Source organism: Cherax quadricarinatus, chromosome 25 (assembly GCF_038502225.1).
Source record: "Cherax quadricarinatus isolate ZL_2023a chromosome 25, ASM3850222v1, whole genome shotgun sequence".
Classification (NCBI taxonomy): Eukaryota; Metazoa; Arthropoda; class Malacostraca; order Decapoda; family Parastacidae; genus Cherax; species Cherax quadricarinatus.
The window spans coordinates 26,273,996-26,296,979 of record NC_091316.1 but is presented as its reverse complement, the minus strand read 5'-3'; the positions used below and the strand labels follow the sequence as shown (position 1 = coordinate 26,296,979).

The window sequence follows — 22,984 nt, the reverse complement described above, 5'->3', positions numbered from 1 at the left end:
CCACACAATGGAGCGAAAAACTAATGTGGCCGACCTGAGAGTGATAATATCAGAAAATCTCACTTTCAAAAATCACAACAATGTATCTACCACATCTGCAAGAAAAATTAATAAATAATAGGATGGATGGATAACGGGAACCTTCAAGCCAATGAAGATTCTCTTCAAATCGCTAGTTCTCTCTAGGCTGGAATATCGCTGTACACTAACAGCCCCTTTCAAGGCAGGCGAAATTGCTGACCTGAGGAATATACCTACAAAGAAGTTTCACTGCACGTATAAGTACAATAAAGCACCTAAAGTGCTGGGAATGGTTAAAGTTCTTTGACCTGTACTCCTCGGAATGCAGGCGAAAAAGTTACATGTTAATATAAAATTGAAAATTCTTTAGAAGGACTAGTGTCCATTCAGCAGACGGAAATCACTCCCTACGACAACAAAAGACTCGGCAGGTGATGCAGTATTCCCCAATGAAGAGCAGGGGCACCAAGAGTACGCTTAGACAACAAAATACGTGTCAGGAGCCAAAGACTGTTCAACTTCCTCCGAGCATACATAGGGGGGATTACCAATAGACCCCCTCTTTAAGAGGGAACTAGACATGCATCTGAAGTCATTACCTGACCAGCCAAGCTGTGGCTCGTACGTGGCTTTATGTGGGGCCAGCAGTAACAGTCCCGTTGATCAGACTCTGATCCACCACAAGGCATGGTTCATGGACTGAACTGCATGGGTGTTGACCCCCGGAGCACCCTCCAGGTATACTTCATGTATGGTTGGAAAAGTGTCAGCTGCATACAGCTTCACTCCTTTGTTCCCTACATTCCCCTTGTTTGTGACTGAGGTGGCAGTCTCCAATGTCATTCATAAATTGTTCTTTAATTCTTTAGGCTGTTTCAGATTTTTCAGTTCCTCTTCTAATCTCTGTATCTTAGCCTCTGCTGCTGTGACTTGTATCTCCCACTTCTTGCTTTCTGCAAATATCCTCTCCTCCATTCTCATGCTAAGCTCTTCTAGCTTCTTTCCCCACTCATGTTCCCTCTTCATGAGCTCTGCTGCCCAATTTTCCTTTGCAGACTCATCCTCCAGCCCCCTGGTTTTTTTTCCTGCTCTCTGGCAACCTATTTTTTTGTTTTTGTTGCCACAGAATGAAAAACTTATGTAATTCTGTTGTGTCTGTTCTGTTTTGCATTTGTCTGAGTGTGTTGCGGGGTGGAGGGAGGGACAGGAGGAAGCTGGAGACAGTGACAAAATGAGAGAGGGGTGGGGAGGGGGAATGAGGGGGGGAATATGCTGAGAGAGGAGGAGGGAGAAGCAAAGGGGGAGAGAGAACGGGTGAGGAAGAGGGGGAAAGAGGGAGAGGAGGGGGAGGAGGAGGGTGAGAGAGAGGGTGGATCAGGGGAAGGAGTGGGAGAGAGGTGGGGGAGGGTGCAGGGGGGAGAGAGTGTGTGTGAGTCTGTATATGTGAGAATGTATGGGTGTAAACCGTGTGTGTGTTTGTGTGTGCATGTGCGTGTGTCTGTGTGTACTCACCTAATTTTGGTTGCAGGGGTCGAGACTCAGCTCCTGGCCCCGCCTCTTCACTGATCGCTACTAGGTCCTCTCCCTCTCTGCTTCCTGAGCTTTGTCATACCTATTCTTAAAACTATGTATGGTTCCTGCCTCCGCTACTTCACTTGCTAGGCTATTCCACTTCCTGACGACTCTATGACTGAAGAAATACTTCCTAACGTCCCTGTGACTCGTCTGAGCCTTCAGCTTCTAGTTGTGACCCCTTCTTTCTGTGTCCCCTCTCTGGAACATCCCGTCTCTGTCCACCTTGTCTATTCTCCGCAGTATCTTGTATGTCGTTATCATGTCTACCCTGACCCTTCTGTCCTCCAGCGTCGTCAGTCCGATTTCCTTCAACCTTTCCTCATACGACATTCCCCTGAGCTCTGGAACTAGCCTTGTTGCAAACCTTTGTACTTTTTCTAACTTCTTGAGGTGCTTGACCAGGTGTGGGTTCCAGACTGGTGCTGCATACTCCAGTATGGGCCTAACATACACAGTGTACAGTGTCTTGAACGATTCCTTATTAAGGTATCGGAACGCTATTCTCAGGTTTGCCAGGCGCCCATGTGCTGCAGCAGTTATTTGGTTGATTTGTGCCTCCGGTGACGTGCTCGGTGCTATGGTCACCCCAAGATCTTTCTCCCTGAGTGAGGTCTGTAGTCGTTGTCCACCTAGCCTATACTCTGTCTGTGAACCTCTTTGCCCCTCCCCAATCTTCATGACTTAGCATTTGGCAGGGTTGAATTCGAGAAGCCAGTTTTTGAACCACGTGTCCAGCCTGTCCAGGTCTCTTTGCAGCCCTGCCTGATCCTCATCCGATTTAATTCTTCTCATCAGCTTCACATCGTCTGCGAATAGGGACACTTCAGAGTCTATTCCTTCCATCATGTTGTTCGCATATATCAAAAATAGCACTGATCCTAGAACTGACCCCTGTGGGACCCCGCTCGTCACAGGCGCCCACTGTAATACCCCTTCGCATACCATGACTCGTTGTTGCCTCCCTGTCAGGTATTCCCTGATCCATTGCAGTGCCCTCCCTGTTATATGCGCCTAATCCTTCAGCTTCTGCACTAATCTCTTGTGAGGAACTGTGTCAAAGGCCTTCCTGCAGTCCAGGAAAATGCAATCAACCCACCCCTCTCTCTCGTGTCTTACTTCTGTTACCTTGTCATAAAACTCCAGAAGGTTTGTGACACAGGATTTGCCTTCCATGAACCCATGCTGGTTTTCATTTATAATCTTGTTCCGTTCCAGGTGTTCCACCACTCTCCTCCTGATAACCTTCTCCATGACTTTGCATACAATACATGTCAGAGACACAGGTCTGTAGTTTAGTGCCTCGTTTCTGTTTCCTTTCTTCAATATGGGGACTACATTTGCTGTCTTCCATTTCTCAGGTAGTTGCCCAGTTTCAAGGGATGTGTTGAAGACTGTGGTTAGGGGCACGCACAGCATCTCTGCTCCTTCTCTAAGGACCCACGGGGAGATGTCCGGTCCCATCGCCTTTGAGGTATCAAGGTCACTTAGCAGCTTCTGCACCTCCTCCTCGGTTGTTCGTATGTCATCCAACACTTGTTGGTATATTCCCTCTTGATGTTCCCTTCTGTGCTGTCTTCACAGACCCCTTCCTGTCTCTACTGTAAAAACTTCTTTAAATCTCCTGTTTAGCTCCTCACATACCTCCTGATCATTTCTTGTGAGTTCTCCACCTTCTGTCCTCAGTCTGATCACCTGGTCTTTGACTGTTGTCTTCCTCCTGATATGGCTATACAACAGTTTCGGGTCAGTCTTGGCTTTCGATGCTGTTATTTTCATACTGTCGCTGGGCCTCCCTCCTTACCTGTGCATACTCGTTCCTGGATCTGCGACTAATCTCCCTATTTTCATGTGTTCTCTGCCTTCTGTGCTTTTTTCATTCTCTATTGCACTTTGTTTTTGCCTCCTTACACCGTCGGGTAAACCAGGGACTCGTTCTGGTCTTCCCATTGTTTCTGTTGCCCTTGGGAATAAACCTTTCCACTGCCTCCTTGCATTTTGCACTGTGTGTGTGTGTGTGTGTGTGTACTCACCTAGTTGTACTCACCTAGTTGAGGTTGCGGGGGTCGAGTCCGAGCTCCTGGCCCCGCCTCTTCACTGATCGCTACTAGGTCACTCTCCCTGAGCCGTGAGCTTTATCATACCTCTGCTTAAAGCTATGTATGGATCCTGCCTCCACTACATCGCTTCCCAAACTATTCCACTTATTGACTACTCTGTGGCTGAAGAAATACTTCCTAACATCCCTGTGATTCATCTGTGTCTTCAGCTTCCAACTGTGTCCCCTTGTTACTGTGTCCAATCTCTGGAACATCCTGTCTTTGTCCACCTTGTCAATTCCTCTCAGTATTTTATATGTCGTTATCATGTCCCCCCTATCTCTCCTGTCCTCCAGTGTCGTCAGGTTGATTTCCCTTAACCTCTCCTCGTAGGACATACCTCTTAGCTCTGGGACTAGTCTTGTTGCAAACCTTTGCACTTTCTCTAGTTTCTTTACGTGCTTGGCTAGGTGTGGGTTCCAAACTGGTGCCGCATACTCCAATATGGGCCTAACGTATACGGTGTACAGGGTCCTGAACGATTCCTTATTAAGATGTCGGAATGCTGTTCTGAGGTTTGCTAGGCGCCCATATGCTGCAGCAGTTATTTGGTTGATGTGCGCTTCAGGAGATGTGCCTGGTGTTATACTCACCCCAAGATCTTTTTCCTTGAGTGAGGTTTGTAGTCTCTGACCCCCTAGACTGTACTCCGTCTGCGGCCTTCTTTGCCCTTCCCCAATCTTCATGACTTTGCACTTGGTGGGATTGAACTCCAGGAGCCAATTGCTGGACCAGGTCTGCAGCCTGTCCAGATCCCTTTGTAGTTCTGCCTGGTCTTCGATCGAGTGTATTCTTCTCATCAACTTCACGTCATCTGCAAACAGGGACACCTCAGAGTCTATTCCTTCCGTCATGTCGTTCACAAATACCAGAAACAGCACTGGTCCTAGGACTGACCCCTGCGGGACCCCGCTGGTCACAGGTGCCCACTCTGACACCTCGCCACGTACCATGACTCGCTGCTGTCTTCCTGACAAGTATTCCCTGATCCATTGTAGTGCCTTCCCTGTTATCCCTGCTTGGTCCTCCAGTTTTTGCACCAATCTCTTGTGTGGAGCTGTGTCAAACGCCTTCTTGCAGTCCAAGAAAATGCAATCCACCCACCCCTCTCTTTCTTGTCTTACTGCTGTCACCATGTCATAGAACTCCAGTAGGTTTGTGACACAGGATTTCCCGTCCCTGAAACCATGCTGGCTGCTGTTGATGAGATCATTCCTTTCTAGGTGTTCCACCACTCTTCTCCTGATAATCTTCTCCATGATTTTGCATACTATACATGTCAGTGACACTGGTCTGTAGTTTAATGCTTCATGTCTGTCTCCTTTTTTAAAGATTGGGACTACATTTGCTGTCTTCCATGCCTCAGGCAATCTCCCTGTTTCGATAGATGTATTGAATATTGTTGTTAGGGGTACACATAGCGCCTCTGCTCCCTCTCTCAATACCCATGGGGAGATGTTATCTGGCCCCATTGCCTTTGAGGTATCTAGCTCACTCAGAAGCCTCTTCACTTCTTCCTCGGTTGTGTGCACTGTGTCCAGCACTTGGTGGTGTGCCCCACCTCTCCGTCTTTCTGGAGTCCCTTCTGTCTCCTCTGTGAACACTTCTTTGAATCTCTTGTTGAGTTCTTCACATACTTCACGGTCATTTCCTGTTGTCTCTCCTCCTTCCTTCCTTAGCCTGATTACCTGGTCTTTGACTGTTGTTTTCCTCCTGATGTGGCTGTACAACAGTTTCGGGTCAGATTTGGCTTTCGCTGCTATGTCATTTTCATATTGTCTTTGGGCGTGTGTGTGTGTGTGTATGTGTGTGTGTGTGTGTGTGTGTGTGTGTGTGTGTGTGTGTGTGTGTGTGTGTGTGTGTGTGTGTGTGTGTGTGTGTGTGTGTGTGTGTGTGTGTGTGTGTGTGATTAAATGGAATTATTTACATTCCAAGTGTTTACTTATTAACGCATCACCAAAGTAACTTGCTTTATCTAAATAATGTTGATACCCAGCTCCTGGACTCATTATATGAGCCTAAGATATCTTTTAATTACGGTCTTCTGGAAGTGTAATAGATCTGGCGAATAAAAACTCAAATCAAACTCTACTTAGCTGACACCTCGACACCTGTGAAAGTATGTTGATCTTGTACCATCTTATTAACCTTCCTGGAATTCAAGTTACTTACCTCACATTCTCCAGGTGCTACATGACTACTACGGATTTAGTGTTTCTCGTAAATATAATGATATCAAATGTCAAACTCAGTTTTGAGTAACTCTGCAGAATCAACTTACCGCGAGCAGAATAATATCTCTTTAGAGAAAACTCAATAATAAAGGTTCAAGAAATGTGCAAATATTTGTTGCCTACTGCAAACTTCCCATTAATGTTTATTTGTAACTGATAGCCGATGCAACTTGCAAAAATGCAACTCGCTGTCTGCAATTGCAAAAATCCTAACCACATGGAAGCAGCATTCAAATGTGTGACTAAATAGACAACTCATTATATTGGTTCCTAGGCCTATAAATTTGTATATAATGTTACCGTTTTAGCTGATAAAAAAAATATTGGGGCTCCAGTCCCTACATTACGGAAACTATCACCCACACGATGGTTATGAGTCACTGCTCACACGATCGTTATGAGTCACTGCTCACACGATGGTTATGAGTCACTGCTCACACGATGGTTATGAGTCACTGCTCACACGATGGTTATGAGTCACTGTTCACACGATGGTTATGAGTCACTGCTCACACGATGGTTATGAGTCACTGCTCACACGATGGTTATGAGTCACTGCTCACACGATGGTTATGAGTCACTGCTCACACGATGGTTATGAGTCACTGCTCACACGATGGTTATGAGTCACTGCTCACACGATGGTTATGAGTCACTGCTCACACGATGGTTATGAGTCACTGCTCACACGATGGTTATGAGTCACTGCTCACACGATGGTTATGAGTCACTGCTCACACGATGGTTATGAGTCACTGCTCACACGATGGTTATGAGTCACTGCTCACACGATGGTTATGAGTAACTGTTCACACGATGGTTATGAATCACTGCTCACACGATGGTTATGAGTCACTGCTCACACGATGGTTATGAGTCACTGCTCACACGATGGTTATGAGTCACTGCTCACACGATGGTTATGAGTCACTGCTCACACGATGGTTATGAGTCACTGCTCACACGATGGTTATGAGTAACTGTTCACACGATGGTTATGAATCACTGCTCACACGATGGTTATGAGTCACTGCTCACACGATGGTTATGAGTCACTGCTCACACGATGGTTATGAGTAACTGTTCACACGATGGTTATGAATCACTGCTCACACGATGGTTATGAGTCACTGCTCACACGATGGTTATGAGTCACTGCTCACACGATGGTTATGAGTCACTGCTCACACGATGGTTATGAGTCACTGTTCATACGATGGTTATGAGTAACTGTTCACACGATGGTTATGAATCACTGCTCACACGATGGTTATGAGTCACTGCTCACACGATGGTTATGAGTCACTGCTCACACGATGGTTATGAGTAACTGTTCACACGATGGTTATGAGTCACTGCTCACACGATGGTTATGAGTAACTGTTCACACGATGGTTATGAGTCACTGCTCACACGATGGTTATGAGTCACTGTTCACACGATGGTTATGAGTCACTGCTCACACGATGGCAATGAGTCACTGCTCACACGATGGTTATGAGTCACTGCTCACACGATGGTTATGAGTCACTGTTCACACGATGGTTATGAGTCACTGCTCACACGATGGTTATGAGTCACTGCTCATACGATGGTTATGAGTAACTGTTCACACGATGGTTATGAGTCACTGCTCACCCGATGGTTATGAGTCACTGTTCACACGATGGTTACGAGTCACTGCTCACACGATGGTTATGAGTAACTGTTCACACGATGGTTATGAGTCACTGCTCACCCGATGGTTATGAGTCACTGTTCACACGATGGTTATGAGTCACTGTTCACACGATGGTTATGAGTCAATGCTTACACGATGCTTATGAGTCACTGCTCACACGATGGTTATGAGTCACTGCTCACACGATGGTTATGAGTCACTGCTCACACGATGCTTATGAGTTACTGCTCACACGATGGTTATGAGTCACTTCTCACACGGTGGTTATGAATCACTGCTCACACGATGCTTATAAGTCACTGCTCACACGATGGTTATGAGTCACTGTTCACACGATGGTTATGAGTCACTGTTCACACGATGGTTATGAGTAACTGTTCACACGATGGTTATGAGTCACTGCTCACACAATGGTTATGAGTCAATGCTCACACGATGCTTATGAGTCACTGCTCACACGATGGTTATGAGTCACTGTTCACACGATGGTTATGAGTCAATGCTTACACGATGCTTATGAGTCACTGCTCACACGATGGTTATGAGTCACTGCTCACACGATGGTTATGAGTCACTGCTCACACGATGCTTATGAGTTACTGCTCACACGATGGTTATGAGTCGCTGTTCACACGATGGTTATGAGTCAATGCTTACACGATGCTTACGAGTCACTGCTCACACGATGGTTATGAGTCACTGATCACACGATGGTTATGAGTCACTGCTCACACGATGCTTATGAGTTACTGCTCACACGATGGTTATGAGTCACTTCTCACACGGTGGTTATGAATCACTGCTCACACGATGCTTATGAGTCACTGCTCACACGATGGTTATGAGTCACTGTTCACACGATGGTTATGAGTCACTGTTCACACGATGGTTGAGTCACTGTTCACACGATGGTTGAGTCACTGTTCACACGATGGTTATGAGTCACTGCTCACAAGATGGTTATGAGTCACTGCTCACATGATGGTTATGAGTCACTGCTCACAGGATGGTTATGAGTCATTGTTCACACGATGGTTATGAGTCACTGTTCACACGATGGTTATGAGTCACTGTTCACATGATGGTTATGAGTCACTGTTCACACGATGGTTATGAGTCACTGCTCACACGATGGTTATGAGTAACTGTTCACACGATGGTTATGAGTCACTGCTCACACGATGGTTATGAGTCACTGCTCACACGATGGCAATGAGTCACTGCTCACACGATGGTTATGAGTCACTGCTCACACGACGGTTATGAGTCACTGTTCACACGATGGTTATGAGTCACTGCTCACACGATGGTTATGAGTCACTGCTCATACGATGGTTATGAGTAACTGTTCACACGATGGTTATGAGTCACTGCTCACCCGATGGTTATGAGTCACTGTTCACACGGTGGTTAAGAGTCACTGCTCACACGATGGTTATGAGTAACTGTTCACACGATGGTTATGAGTCACTGCTCACTTGATGGTTATGAGTCACTGTTCACACGATGGTTATGAGTCACTGTTCACACGATGGTTATGAGTCAATGCTTACACGATGCTTATGAGTCACTGCTCACACGATGGTTATGAGTCACAGCTCACACGATGGTTATGAGTCACTGCTCACACGATGCTTATGAGTTACTGCTCACACGATGGTTATGAGTCACTTCTCACACGGTGGTTATGAATCACTGCTCACACGATGCTTATGAGTCACTGCTCACACGATGGTTATGAGTCACTGTTCACACGATGGTTATGAGTCACTGTTCACACGATGGTTATGAGTAACTGTTCACACGATGGTTATGAGTCACTGCTCACACAATGATTATGAGTCAATGCTCACACGATGCTTATGAGTCACTGCTCACACGATGGTTATGAGTCACTGTTCACACGATGGTTATGAGTCAATGCTTACACGATGCTTATGAGTCACTGCTCACACGATGGTTATGAGTCACTGCTAACACGATGCTTATGAGTTACTGCTCACACGATGGTTATGAGTCACTTCTCACACGGTGGTTATGAATCACTGCTCACACGATGCTTATGAGTCACTGCTCACACGATGGTTACGAGTCACTGTTCACACGATGGTTATGAGTCACTGTTCACACGATGGTTGAGTCACTGTTCACACGATTGTTGAGTCACTGTTCACACGATGGTTATGAGTCACTGCTCACAAGATGGTTATGAGTCACTGCTCACATGATGGTTATGAGTCACTGCTCACAGGATGGTTATGAGTCATTGTTCACACGATGGTTATGAGTCACTGTTCACACGATGGTTATGACTCAATGTTCACATGATGGTTATGAGTCACTGTTCACACGATGGTTATGAGTCACTGTTCACACGATGGTTTTGAGTCACTGCTCACAAGATGGCTATGAGTCACTGCTCACAAGATGGTTATGAGTCACTGTTCACAGGATGATTATGAGTCATTGCTCACAAGATAGTTGAGTTTGCTACAAAGATAGTTATGAGTCACTGCTCATACGATGGTTATGAGTCACTGTTCACAGGAAATTATGAGTCACTGCTCACACGATGGTTATGAGTCACTGTTCAGATGATGGTTATGGGTCGCAGTTCAAAGGATAATTATGAGTTACTGCTCACAGGATTTTTATGAGCCACTGTTCTCAAGATGGTCATGAATCACTCTTCACGAAATGGTTATGAGTCTCTGCTCACAAGATGGTTATGAGTCACTGTACCCTAGATGATTATGAGTTACTGCTCACAAGATGATTATGAGTCACTTTTCACAAGATTGTTTTGAGTCACTACTCACAAGAAAATTATGAGTCAATACTGACAGGATGGTTATGAGTCACTGCTCACAAGATGTTTATAACTTCTCACTAGATGGTTATGAGTCACTGCTCACACGATGGTTATGAGTCACTACTCACACGAGGGTTATGAGTCACTGTTCACAAGATGGTTGTGAGTCACTGTTCACAAGATAGTTTTGAGTCATTGTTCATAAGATGATTGAGTCACTTCTCACAAGATATTTATGAGTCAAAGTTTTCACGATGGTTATGAGTCACTGCTCAGAAGATGATTATGAGTCACTGCTCACACGATGGTTATGAGTCACTGCTCACACGATGATTATGAGTCATTGCTCACATGCTGTTTATGAGTCAGTGCTCACACAATGGTTATGAATCAGTGCTCACACGATGGTTATGAGTCACTGTTCACAAGATGCTTGTGAGTCATTGCTCACAAGATGGTTATGAGTCGCTGCTCACAAAATGGTTATGAGTCACTGCTCACACGATAGTTATGAGTCACTGCTCATACGATGGTTATGAGTCACTGTTTACAAGATAGTTATGAGCCACTGCTCACAAGATGGTTGTGAGTCAATGTTCACAAGATAGTTATGAGTCACTGTTCACAAGATGGTTGTGAGTCACTGGTCACAAGATAGTTATGAGTCATTGTTCACAAGATGGTTATAAGTCACTGCTCACATGATGGTTATGAGTATCTGTTCACAATATGGTTATAAGTCACTGCTCACAAGATGGTTATGAGTCTCTGTTCACAAGATGGTTATGAGTCACCGCTCACAAGATGGTTATGAGTCTCTGTTCACAAGATGGTTATGAGTCACTGCTCACAAGATGGTTATGAGTCGCTGTTCACAGGATAATTATAAGTTACTGCTCACAGGATGGTTATGAGTCACTACTCATAGAATAATTATAAGCCACTACTCATAGGATGGTTATGAGTCATTGCTCACAAGATGGTTATGAATCACTGTTCACAAGATGGTTATGAGTCGCTGTTCACAGGATAATTATAAGTCACTACTCATAGGATGGTTATGAGTCACTGCTCACAAAATATTTATGAGTCACTGTTCGCAAGATGGTTATGAGTCGCATGATGGGTGTTAGGTAACATGTGAGAAGCCTTGTTATGACGACCACTCCTGCGTGATGGGTGTTAGGTAACATGTGAGAAGCCTTGTTATGACGACCACTCCTGCATGATGGGTGTTAGGTAACATGTGAGAAGCCTTGTTATGACGACCACTCCTGCATGATGGGTGTTAGGTAACATGTGAGAAGCCTTGTTATGACGACCTATCCTGCATGATGGGTGTTAGGTAACATGTGAGTAGCCTTGTTATGACGACCACTCCTGCATGATGGGTGTTAGGTAACATGTGAGAAGCCTTGTTATGACGACCACTCCTGCATGATGGGTGTTAGGTAACATGTGAGAAGCCTTGTTATGACGACCACTCCTGCATGATGGGTGTTAGGTAACATGTGAGTAGCCTTGTTATGACGACCACTCCTGCATGATGGGTGTTAGGTAACATGTGAGAAGCCTTGTTATGACGACCTATCCTGCATAATGGGTGTTAGGTAACATGTGAGTAGCCTTGTTATGACGACCACTCCTGCATGATGGGTGTTAGGTAACATGTGAGAAGCCTTGTTATGACGACCTATCCTGCATGATGGGTGTTAGGTAACATGTGAGTAGCCTTGTTATGACGACCACTCCTGCATGATGGGTGTTAGGTAACATGTGAGAAGCCTTGTTATGACGACCTATCCTGTATAATGGGTGTTAGGCAACATGTGAGTAGCCTTGTTATGACGACCACTCCTGCATGATGGGTGTTAGGTAACATGTGAGAAGCCTTGCTATGACGACCACTCCTGCATGATGGGTGTTAGGTAACATGTGAGTAGTCTTGTTATAACGACCACTCCTGCATGATGGGTGTTAGGTAACATGAGAGTAGTCTTGTTATAACGACCACTCCTGAATGATGGGTGTTAGGTAACATGTGAGAAGTCTTGTTATAACGACCACTCCTGCATGATGGGTGTTAGGTAACATGTGAGAAGCCTTGTTATGACGACCACTCCTGCATGATGGGTGTTAGGTAACATGTGAGTAGCCTTGTTATGACGACCACTCCTGCATGATGGGTGTTAGGTAACATGAGAGTAGTCTTGTTATAACGACCACTCCTGAATGATGGGTGTTAGGTAACATGTGAGAAGTCTTGTTAGAACGACCACTCCTGAATGATGGGTGTTAGGTAACATGTGAGAAGCCTTGTTATGACGACCACTCCTGCATGATGGGTGTTAGGACACATTGAGAAGCCTTGTTATGACGACCACTCCTGCATGATAGGTGTTAGGTAACATGTGAGAAGCCTTGTTATGACGACCACTCCTGCACGATGGGTGTTAGGTAACATGTGAGAAGCCTTGTTATGACGATCACTCCTGCATGATGGGTGTTAGGTAACATGTGAGAAGCCTTGTTATGACGACCACTCCTGCATGATGGGTGTTAGGTAACATGTGAGAAGCCTTGTTATGACGACCTATCCTGCTTGATGGGTGTTAGGTAACATGTGAGTAGCCTTGTTATGACGACCACTCCTGCGTGATGGGTGTTAGGTAACATGTGAGAAGCCTTGTTATGACGACCTATCCTGTATAATGGGTGTTAGGTAACATGTGAGTAGCCTTGTTATGACGACCACTCCTGTGTGATGGGTGTTAGGTAACATGTGAGAAGCCTTGTTATGACGACCACTCCTGCATGATGGGTGTTAGGTAACATGTGAGAAGCCTTGTTATGACGACCACTCCTGCATGATGGGTGTTAGGTAACATGTGAGTAGCCTTGTTATGACGACCACTCCTGCATGATGGGTGTTAGGTAACATGTGAGTAGCCTTGTTATGACGACCACTCCTGCATGATGGGTGTTAGGTAACATGTGAGAAGCCTTGTTATGACGACCACTCCTGCATGATGGGTGTTAGGTAACATGTGAGAAGCCATGTTATGACGACCTATCCTGCTTGATGGGTGTTAGGTAACATGTGAGTAGCCTTGTTATGACGACCACTCCTGCATGATGGGTGTTAGGTAACATGTGAGAAGCCTTGTTATGACGACCTATCCTGCATGATGGGTGTTAGGTAACATGTGAGAAGCCTTGTTATGACGACCACTCCTGCATGATGGGTGTTAGGTAACATGTGAGAAGCCTTGTTATGACGACCTATCCTGCATGATGGGTGTTAGGTAACATGTGAGAAGCCTTGTTATGACGACCACTCCTGCATGATGGGTGTTAGGTAACATGTGAGTAGCCTTGTTATGACGACCACTCCTGCATGATGGGTGTTAGGTAACATGTGAGAAGCCTTGTTATGACGACCACTCCTGCATGATGGGTGTTAGGTAACATGTGAGAAGCCATGTTATGACGACCTATCCTGCTTGATGGGTGTTAGGTAACATGTGAGTAGCCTTGTTATGACGACCACTCCTGCATGATGGGTGTTAGGTAACATGTGAGAAGCCTTGTTATGACGACCTATCCTGCGTGATGGGTGTTAGGTAACATGTGAGTAGCCTTGTTATGACGACCACTCCTGCATGATGGGTGTTAGGTAACATGTGAGAAGCCTTGTTATGACGACCTATCCTGCATGATGGGTGTTAGGTAACATGTGAGAAGCCTTGTTATGACGACCACTCCTGCATGATGGGTGTTAGGTAACATGTGAGTAGCCTTGTTATGACGACCACTCCTGCATGATGGGTGTTAGGTAACATGTGAGAAGCCTTGTTATGACGACCTATCCTGCATGATGGGTGTTAGGTAACATGTGAGAAGCCTTGTTATGACGACCACTCCTGCATGATGGGTGTTAGGTAACATGTGAGAAGCCTTGTTATGACGACCTATCCTGCATGATGGGTGTTAAGTAACATGTGAGAAGCCTTGTTATGACGACCTATCCTGCATGATGGGTGTTAGGTAACATGTGAGAAGCCTTGTTATGACGACCACTCCTGCATGATGGGTGTTAGGTAACATGTGAGAAGCCTTGTTATGACTACCTATCCTGCTTGATGGGTGTTAGGTAACATGTGAGAAGCCTTGTTATGACGACCACTCCTGCATGATGGGTGTTAAGTAACATGTGAGAAGCCTTGTTATGACGACCACTCTTGCATGATGGGTGTTAGGTAACATGTGAGTAGCCTTGTTATGACGACCACTCCTGCATGATGGGTGTTAGGTAACATGTGAGTAGCCTTGTTATGACGACCACTCCTGCATGATGGGTGTTAAGTAACATGTGAGTAGCATGTGAGTAGCCTTGTTATGACGACCACTCCTGCATGATGGGTGTTAGGTAACATGTGAGTAGCCTTGTTATGACGACCACTCCTGCATGATGGGTGTTAAGTAACATGTGAGAAGCCTTGTTATGACGACCACTCCTGCATGATGGGTGTTAAGTAACATGTGAGAAGCCTTGTTATGACGACCACTCTTGCATGATGGGTGTTAGGTAACATGTGAGTAGCCTTGTTATGACGACCACTCCTGCATGATGGGTGTTAAGTAACATGTGAGAAGCCTTGTTATGACGACCACTCCTGCATGATGGGTGTTAGGTAACATGTGAGAAGCCTTGTTATGACGACCTATCCTGCGTGAAGGGTGTTAGGTAACATGTGAGTAGCCTTGTTATGACGACCTATCGTGCGTGATGGGTGTTAGGTAACATGTTAGGTAACTAACATGTTAGGTAACATGTTAGATAACATGGTGGTGTTCATAGGGAAAAACCTTGCTGCCATGAATGAGTGAGTAAAATTCCTTGGATGAAGAACCCTTGGCATCAAGGCCCCCCTCATCTCACCTCTACTTCACATGGAGTAACACTTCTTACTCTAAACGTGTACAATGTCGTCAACATCATTATATCCGCACCGTGAGAGTCTATCTAAATTTGCTGATAAAAACTGTTTAAACTTGAAGTAGACAGTTCGTGGAATGTTCGTGATATTGTTAAACCACCTGACGAATAAAAGTTAATAATGAATACCAATGAATTTCCAAACCTGCATTTGATGTTAGATGGTTGTGAGCGAGTGAGCGAGTGATCGAGTGAGCAAGTGAGAGAGTGAGCGAGTGAGCGAGTGGACGTGATGGGGAAAATCCAGGCAAATATTATTGTATCCTGGACCCAGGGGCGGCTGCCACACAGCAGTCTCCCTGGAGTATACCTGGAGAGGGTTTCGGGGGTCAACGCCCCCGCGGCCCGGTCTGAGACCAGGCCTTATGGTTGATCAGGGTCTGATCAACCAGGCTGTTACTGCTGGCCGCACGCAAACTGACGTACGAACCACAGCCCCGCTCGTCAGGTACTGAGGTTAAGTTCCTGTCCAGTGCCTTCTTGAAGACAGCCAGGGGTCTATTGGTAATCCCTCTTATGTATGCTGGGAGGCAGTTGAATAGTCTTAGGCCCCTGACACTTATTGTATTGTCTCTCAGTGTACTCGTGGCGCCCCTGCTTTTCATTGAGGGAATGTTGAATCTCCTGCAGAATCTTTTATTATCGTAGGGAGCGATTTTCGTGTGCAAGTTTGGTACTAATCCCTATAGGTGGTGGCCCGGTGGCCTGGTTGCTATAGCTCCCGCTTCATACACGGAGGGCCCGGGTTCGATTCCCGGCGGGTGGAAGCATTTCGACACGTTTCCTTACACCTGTTCACCTAGCAGCAAATAGGTACCTGGGTGTTAGTCGACTGGTGTGGGTCGCATCCTGGGGGACAAGATTGAGGACCCCAATGGAAATTAGACAGTCCTCGATGACGCACTGACTTTCTTGGGTTATCCTGGGTGGCTAACCCTCCGGGGTTAAAAATCTGAACGAAATCTTATCTTATCTTATCTTAGGATTTTCCAGGTGCATATTATCATGTATCTCTTTCGCCTGCATACCAGGGAATACAAATGAAGGGACTTCAGTGCCTTGAAGGGGCAGTTAGTGTACAGCAGTATTCCAGCCTAGAGAGAACAAGCGATTTCAAGAGAATCATCCAGTCACGATATTGTGCCTTTTTTTTTTTTCTTTTTTTTTTTTGAAGGTTCTCATTAACCATCCTATCATTTTTCTAGCAGATGCGGTAGATACATTGTTGTGGTCTTTGAAGGCGAGATCCTCTGACATTATCACTACCAGGTCCTTCACATTACTTTTTCGCTCTTTTGTATGGTTAGAATTTGTTATATACCATGATACAGTTTTAATTTCCTCAAGTTTTCCATATCTGAGTAGATGAAATTTCTCATCATTGAACTTCATATTGTTTTGAGTGGCCCATTTGAAGAATTGGTTGATGTCCACTTGGTCTTGTGGTGTCTTCGATGGAGGTAACTGCCATGGCAATTAGACCATACCCCCGGCCGGGATTGAACCCGCGGTCATAGAGTCTCAAAACTCCAGCCCGTCGCGTTAGCCACTAGACCAGCTAGCCACAATAAGATTCATCCAACTAGGTATATTTCTACACCATAGGAAAGTTAGCACAGGCACCTCTGTGACCACAAATGCAAGTTTTTACAGACGAATCTCCAGCTAGCGTGGCCGTGACGAACTCTAGCTCAAGTCCCTTCACTGCCGTCAACATGACTCAAGAAATCGTAATGACACGATTGCAAATAAACCATACCCCGGCCGGGATTGAACCCGCGGTCATAGAGTCTCAAAACTCCAGCCCGTCGCGTTGACGGCAGTGAAGGGACTTGAGCTAGAGTTCGTCACGGCCACGCTAGCTGGAGATTCGTCTGTAAAAACTTGCATTTGTGGTCACAGAGGTGCCTGTGCTAACTTTCCTATGGTGTAGAAATATACCTAGTTGGATGAATCTTATTGTGGCTAGCTGGTCTAGTGGCTAACGCGACGGGCTGGAGTTTTGAGACTATGACCGCGGGTTCAATCCCGGCCGGGGGTATGGTTTATGAGTCATGGCAATTAGGGTGTCATCTTCATAGGAAGACACGGAACTATGACTTACATCCCTGTCCATGTCAGATATGAGGATGAGGAACAGGATGGGAGCGAGTACTGTACCTTGTGACGCAGAGCTTTTCACCGTAGCTGCCTCAGACTTGACTCGGTTTGCCATTACTCTTTGTTATTCCTTTATCACACATTTTGTGCACTATTACACCATGGTCACCCTTTTCGGCGGCTTTTGTAAAGTCTGTGTATGCTACATCTGCATTTTGTTTATTCTCTAAAGCATCCAGGACCTAGTCATAGTAATCCAGTAGCTGGGAGAGGCAGGAGCGACCTGCTCTAAACCCGTGTTGCTCTGGGTTGTGTAATTGATGGGTATCTAGGTGGTTGGCGATCTTGCTTCTTAGAACATTTTCAAAGATTGTTATGATAGGGGATGTTAGTGCTATTGGTCTGTAGTTTATTTATTTATTTATTTTTTATTTATTTATTTATAATTTGAGCACACTTACAGAGGTACAAAAAAAATACAGATAAGAGCAGCATGCCAAAGCCACTTATACTATGCATAGCATTACGGGCTGGCTTAAAATTAACTTAAGATTAACTAAGCAATGATGAAATCAGTGAAAAACATTAATGTAAACTGATTACTATAAAGCACAAGTGAGTATTACAAAGACAGGTCATATGGTTGCATGCATTGTTATAAATTCAGTAGAATGGAGTATTCTGTTAGGTAGTGTATTTAAAAAATAATAAAGTTAGATTGGGTTTTAGGTTTAACATTTATGTGATATAATTGTGAGAAACATTTAAGATATACAATTTATAAGGTTCAGTTATTCAGTATTTATTTGGTTTTGGGTGAGTAAGTGATCTTTGAGAAGAGACTTGAATTTATAAACAGGTAGTGTTTCTTTTATATTTACAGGTAATGAATTCCAGATTTTAGGGCCTTTTATGTGCATTGAGTTTTTGCATAGCGTGAGATGGACACGAGGAATATCAAAGAGTGATCTGTGCCTTGTGTTATGGTCATGTGTTCTGTTGAGGTTGGCAAGGAGATGTTTGAGGGGAGGGTTAATATCAGAGTTGAGTGTTCTATGTATGTAATAGGTGCAGTAATAAGTATGGATGTTTTGTATGGTGAGTAGGTTGAGTGTATTGAATATTGGTGGAGTGTGCTGCCTGTAGTGAGAATTTGTTATCATTCTAACTGCAGCCTTTTGTTGGGTAATTAGTGGTCTGAGATGGTTACTTGTTGTTGAGCCCCATGCACAAATTCCATAGGTGAGATAGGGGTAAATAAGAGAGTGATATAGGGCCAGGAGGGCTGACTGTGGAGCATAGTACCGTATCTTCGATAGTATGCCTACAGTCTTGGAAATTTTCTTAGAAATTTGTTGTATATGTGTATGAAATTTGAGTCTATTATCAAGGTGGATTCCTAAGAATTTTCCCTCTGTTAGCTTTGTGATAGGTGATCCGTTTATCATTATGTTAAGAGGGACATCTGTAGCTCTGTTACCAAACTGAATGAAGTAGGTTTTGTCAATGTTTAGTGTAAGTTTGTTAGTACTCATCCAGGTAGATATTTTCTGTAATTCGGTATTTACAGTATTGGCTAGCGTGACTGGGCTCGGGTGGGAGAAGACGTATGTTGTGTCATCAGCAAATAGTGTGGGTTTGAGTAATTGAGAAGCATTTGGTAGGTCATTTATGTATAGGAGAAAGAGAAGAGGGCCAAGGACACTTCCCTGTGGGACACCAACTGTAATTGGTTGTGCAGAAGAGTTTGCCCCATTTGCGTACACATATTGGCTTCTGTTGCTGAGGTATGACTTGAGGTAGTTGAGGGAGTGCCCTCTTATACCATAGTGTGACAATTTTACGTGGAGCAAGTCATGGTCAACTGTATCAAAAGCTTTACGTAAGTCAATGAAGATCCCCAGTGGGACTTCTTTTTTCTCTATTGCAGTGTATATATGTTCTAGCATGTGTATAATAGCATCATTAGTATTTTTATTAGGCCTGAATCCAAATTGGCAGGGGTTGAGTATGTTTTGGGAGATAAGGTAGGAGTAGATTCGTTTATGAATTAATTTTTCGAAGATTTTTGAGAGAGGGTGTAAGTTGGATATTGGCCTATAGTTATTCAACTCTGTTTGGTCTCCTCCTTTGTGGATTGTAATTGCTTTACTGTCACCTTAGTAGAGTGGGGTTATCACAAGCATCGGGTGTATTATAAAGATGTTAAACTAACGTCTCTCTATACAGTGATGTATCACTAACCTGCAGAGTTAGAGTATTTTAATTTACCCCCGACTGGAACACCACTGACTCCTGGATGCACTGCTGAGCAAATAATAACTAATGTTTCCAGTTTACTAATAACGCTGAATATATATTTTAATCCTGTTCCTGTCTCTCGAATGTCTTCCGTCCTCTTAGCATATACACTGCCTGCCATCTAAAATTATAATTATAAATATGAAGATGATGGTAATGATATTATAAATGAATAAACGGGTTGTTCAAAACCGTCTTTTGGAACGTTCGGTTTTATATTGACTGTGTGAGTGTGTTGAAATGTTACTGTGAATTATGAGTATTTAATATTTTCCTTACATACACGTTATTTTCCATACTTGTTATGACATGTTGTTACGACTTTGATGTCGTAACTTAAATAAAATGTTCCGGGCACCTAAAGGCTGCTTACACTGCTGTCTAGGGGTTATAAAATTACTCTGAAAACACAGCGATCCTTGGGCCAACATGTACTCATACAATCAAGCATGAGTGCAAATAATTAATGTTGTATAAGGAAGGACACAAAAATTCCCTACACTGATACAAAAATATATATAATATAATAATAGTAACTTACATACAACTTACAATCTCCCCTTATCTGTGATAATGGGAGATTTTAACTTTAGACAAATTGATTGCAACAATATGACAGGAAATTTTGAGTCTAGTGACTTTCTTGATACGGTTCAGGATTGCTTTTTTAGAACAGGTTGTGACAGAACAAACTAGAGGAAACAATCTGCTTGACTTGGTTCTTGCCAACAAAGATTCACTAATTAATAATCTTGAGGTTAATGATGAGCTTGGAGAAAGTGATCACACATCACTTAGTTTTAATATATCATGGAATTACCCAGATAACTGCAATCAAATCTCTGTCCCAGATTTTCGCTTGGCCGACTTCATGGGACTGAAAAATTACCTGGGTGGGCTAAATTGTGATGTCCTAACTATGGGTCAGGTAGGTGATCTTGGTTGCCAATATGACGCTTTTCGGAGCATAGTTCTAGCTGCCCAGACAACTTTTGTTTCGAGTAGGGAAATTAGATCTAACAAAAATGATCACAAATGGATGGACAATAGATTAAAATATCTCATTGGTCAAATGAGAGGCATATATAGGCGTATCAAAAGAGGGGATGGGCAGTTAAGAAATCAATATATTCAATTAAAGAGAGAAATAAAGAAAGGAATAAGAAAAGTAAAAAGAGATTATGAGGCTAAGGTCGCAAGGGATTCAAAGACTAACCCAAAAGGGTTCTTTCAGGTATACAGAAGTAAGATTAGGGACAAGATTGGCCCACTTAAGAGTAACTCTGGTCAGATCACTGACAGTGATAAGAATATGTGTGAAATTCTCAATACCTACTTCCTCTCAGTTTTCACCCAGGAAAATACTAGTGATATTCCTGAAATAATAGATTATGTAGAACAGGATGATAATAAACTATGTACAATTGCGATAACTAGTGACATGGTCCTCAGACAAATAGAGAAGCTAAAACCTAACAAATCCCCAGGCCCTGATGAACTGTTTGCAAGGGCGTTAAAGGAATGTAAAGAGGAACTTAGCATACCTTCGGCTAATCTTTTTAACATATCACTACAAACTGGCATAGTGCCTGCTAAGTGGAAAATGGCAAATGTAATACCTATTTACAAGGCAGGTGACAGGTCCTTGGCTTCGAACTATAGACCAATAAGCCTTACCTCCATTGTGGGAAAATTTATGGAATCAATAATTGCCGAAGCAATTCGTAACCATCTTGACAGACACAGATTGATTAATGAATATCAACACGGTTTTACAAAGGGTCATTCCTGTCTTACGAATTTACTAACTTTTTTCACTAAGGTGTTTGAGGAGGTAGATCATGGTAATGAATATGATATTGTGTATATGGTCTTCAGTAAGGCTTTTGATAGAGTTCCACACGGATTCGTTGGACAATAAAGCATACTGTAAACAGACGGGGTTTTAGGCGCCCTTATCAAACACAAACAACAAATATAAAACAAACGTACTCCAGTAAGCTGTATTAATATACAAGTACAGTTAGAAATAGAAATACAAATAACTAGAGCTTCACTTTAAGGAGGTTATTAGTAGAATATTCAAGAGGTTACTAGTAGAATTACAGTAAATCAACCATTCAAATCACATTATGAAGCTCTGTGTAGTCTGCAGTCAATCAAACAAACGGGCTTCTGCATGGATAAATTGTCATTTTTTTTTTTTTTAAAATTGGTGTCACGCCCCTTGTGCAGATATCCAAGAACTATCTACAAGCAGTATTAAATCAGGGAAGTGTTTTTGGGTATGCCCAAATGAGATAAATCTGTGGACTAAAATCACATTGGTATTAAAAGAGGATAACATCAAAGCAGCCTTCATAGAAAACCGGAAGCATTCTATAACAGATGGGAAAATAAAAAGTCTGGGCTGGATGGTATCACCCTTGGTGCTGGCCATGTAGTCAGAAACTGTAAGGCTGGAGGTGCTGCCCCAGTAGTCAGTAAATGTGGGGCTGATAGTGCTGTCCTGGTAGACAGTAATAGTGAAGCTGGAGGTGCTGTCCTGGGAGACAGTAATGGTGAAGCTGGAGATTTTGTCCAGGTAGTCAGGAAATATACGCAGGAGGGAATGCATATAAATGACCTCATGGGAGACAGGAGCTGTAGTGGGGAAACAAGTGTAGTCAAGGACAAGATAAAACCAATGTTACAAACTAGTAATACCACAGGAAATAACAAACAAGAGGACTCCACTAGCAATAGTGAGGATATATTACCAAAAACAACTGGTGAGAGTTCCATTGTTGGTGCTAGTGAGGATAGGAATAAGGCAGGTAAACGTGCACCAACAGGGAATACAGTCACAGAAACCCAAGGCAAACGGAAACCAAGCCTGTGCACATACTATGCACTTGGTATCTGCAGGCATGGGAAATCTGGAAAAACAGATGGGACGTGCAACTATGACCACCCTAGAAAATGCCGTGCCCATATGACAACAGGAAAATGCAAACTCCCTTCCTGTAAGCTTTTTCACCCTGAAATGTGTCCCTCTTCAGGCTGTGCTATAACTTAAATTGCCAGGCACACCATCTAAAGGGGACAAAAAGATACAAAACATCCAGGCCATGGGAAAACCTGGGTAACCACAGCCACTCAAGAGGGAGAGGTTTTTTAGTGCCA

At 43.8% G+C, this 22,984-nt stretch overlaps 1 protein-coding gene across 1 annotated transcript in view; it reads right to left on the bottom strand.

The window, feature by feature from the left end:
• Positions 1–15,616, bottom strand: part of LOC128689926 (protein Star-like) — a 215,690-nt gene extending 200,074 nt beyond the window's left edge. The window contains exon 1 of the mRNA XM_070088720.1: positions 15,564–15,616. The gene's annotated coding sequence lies outside the window, so the exon portion shown is untranslated. The remainder of the gene's footprint in view (positions 1–15,563) is intronic.
• Positions 15,617–22,984: the final 7,368 nt, after the last annotated feature.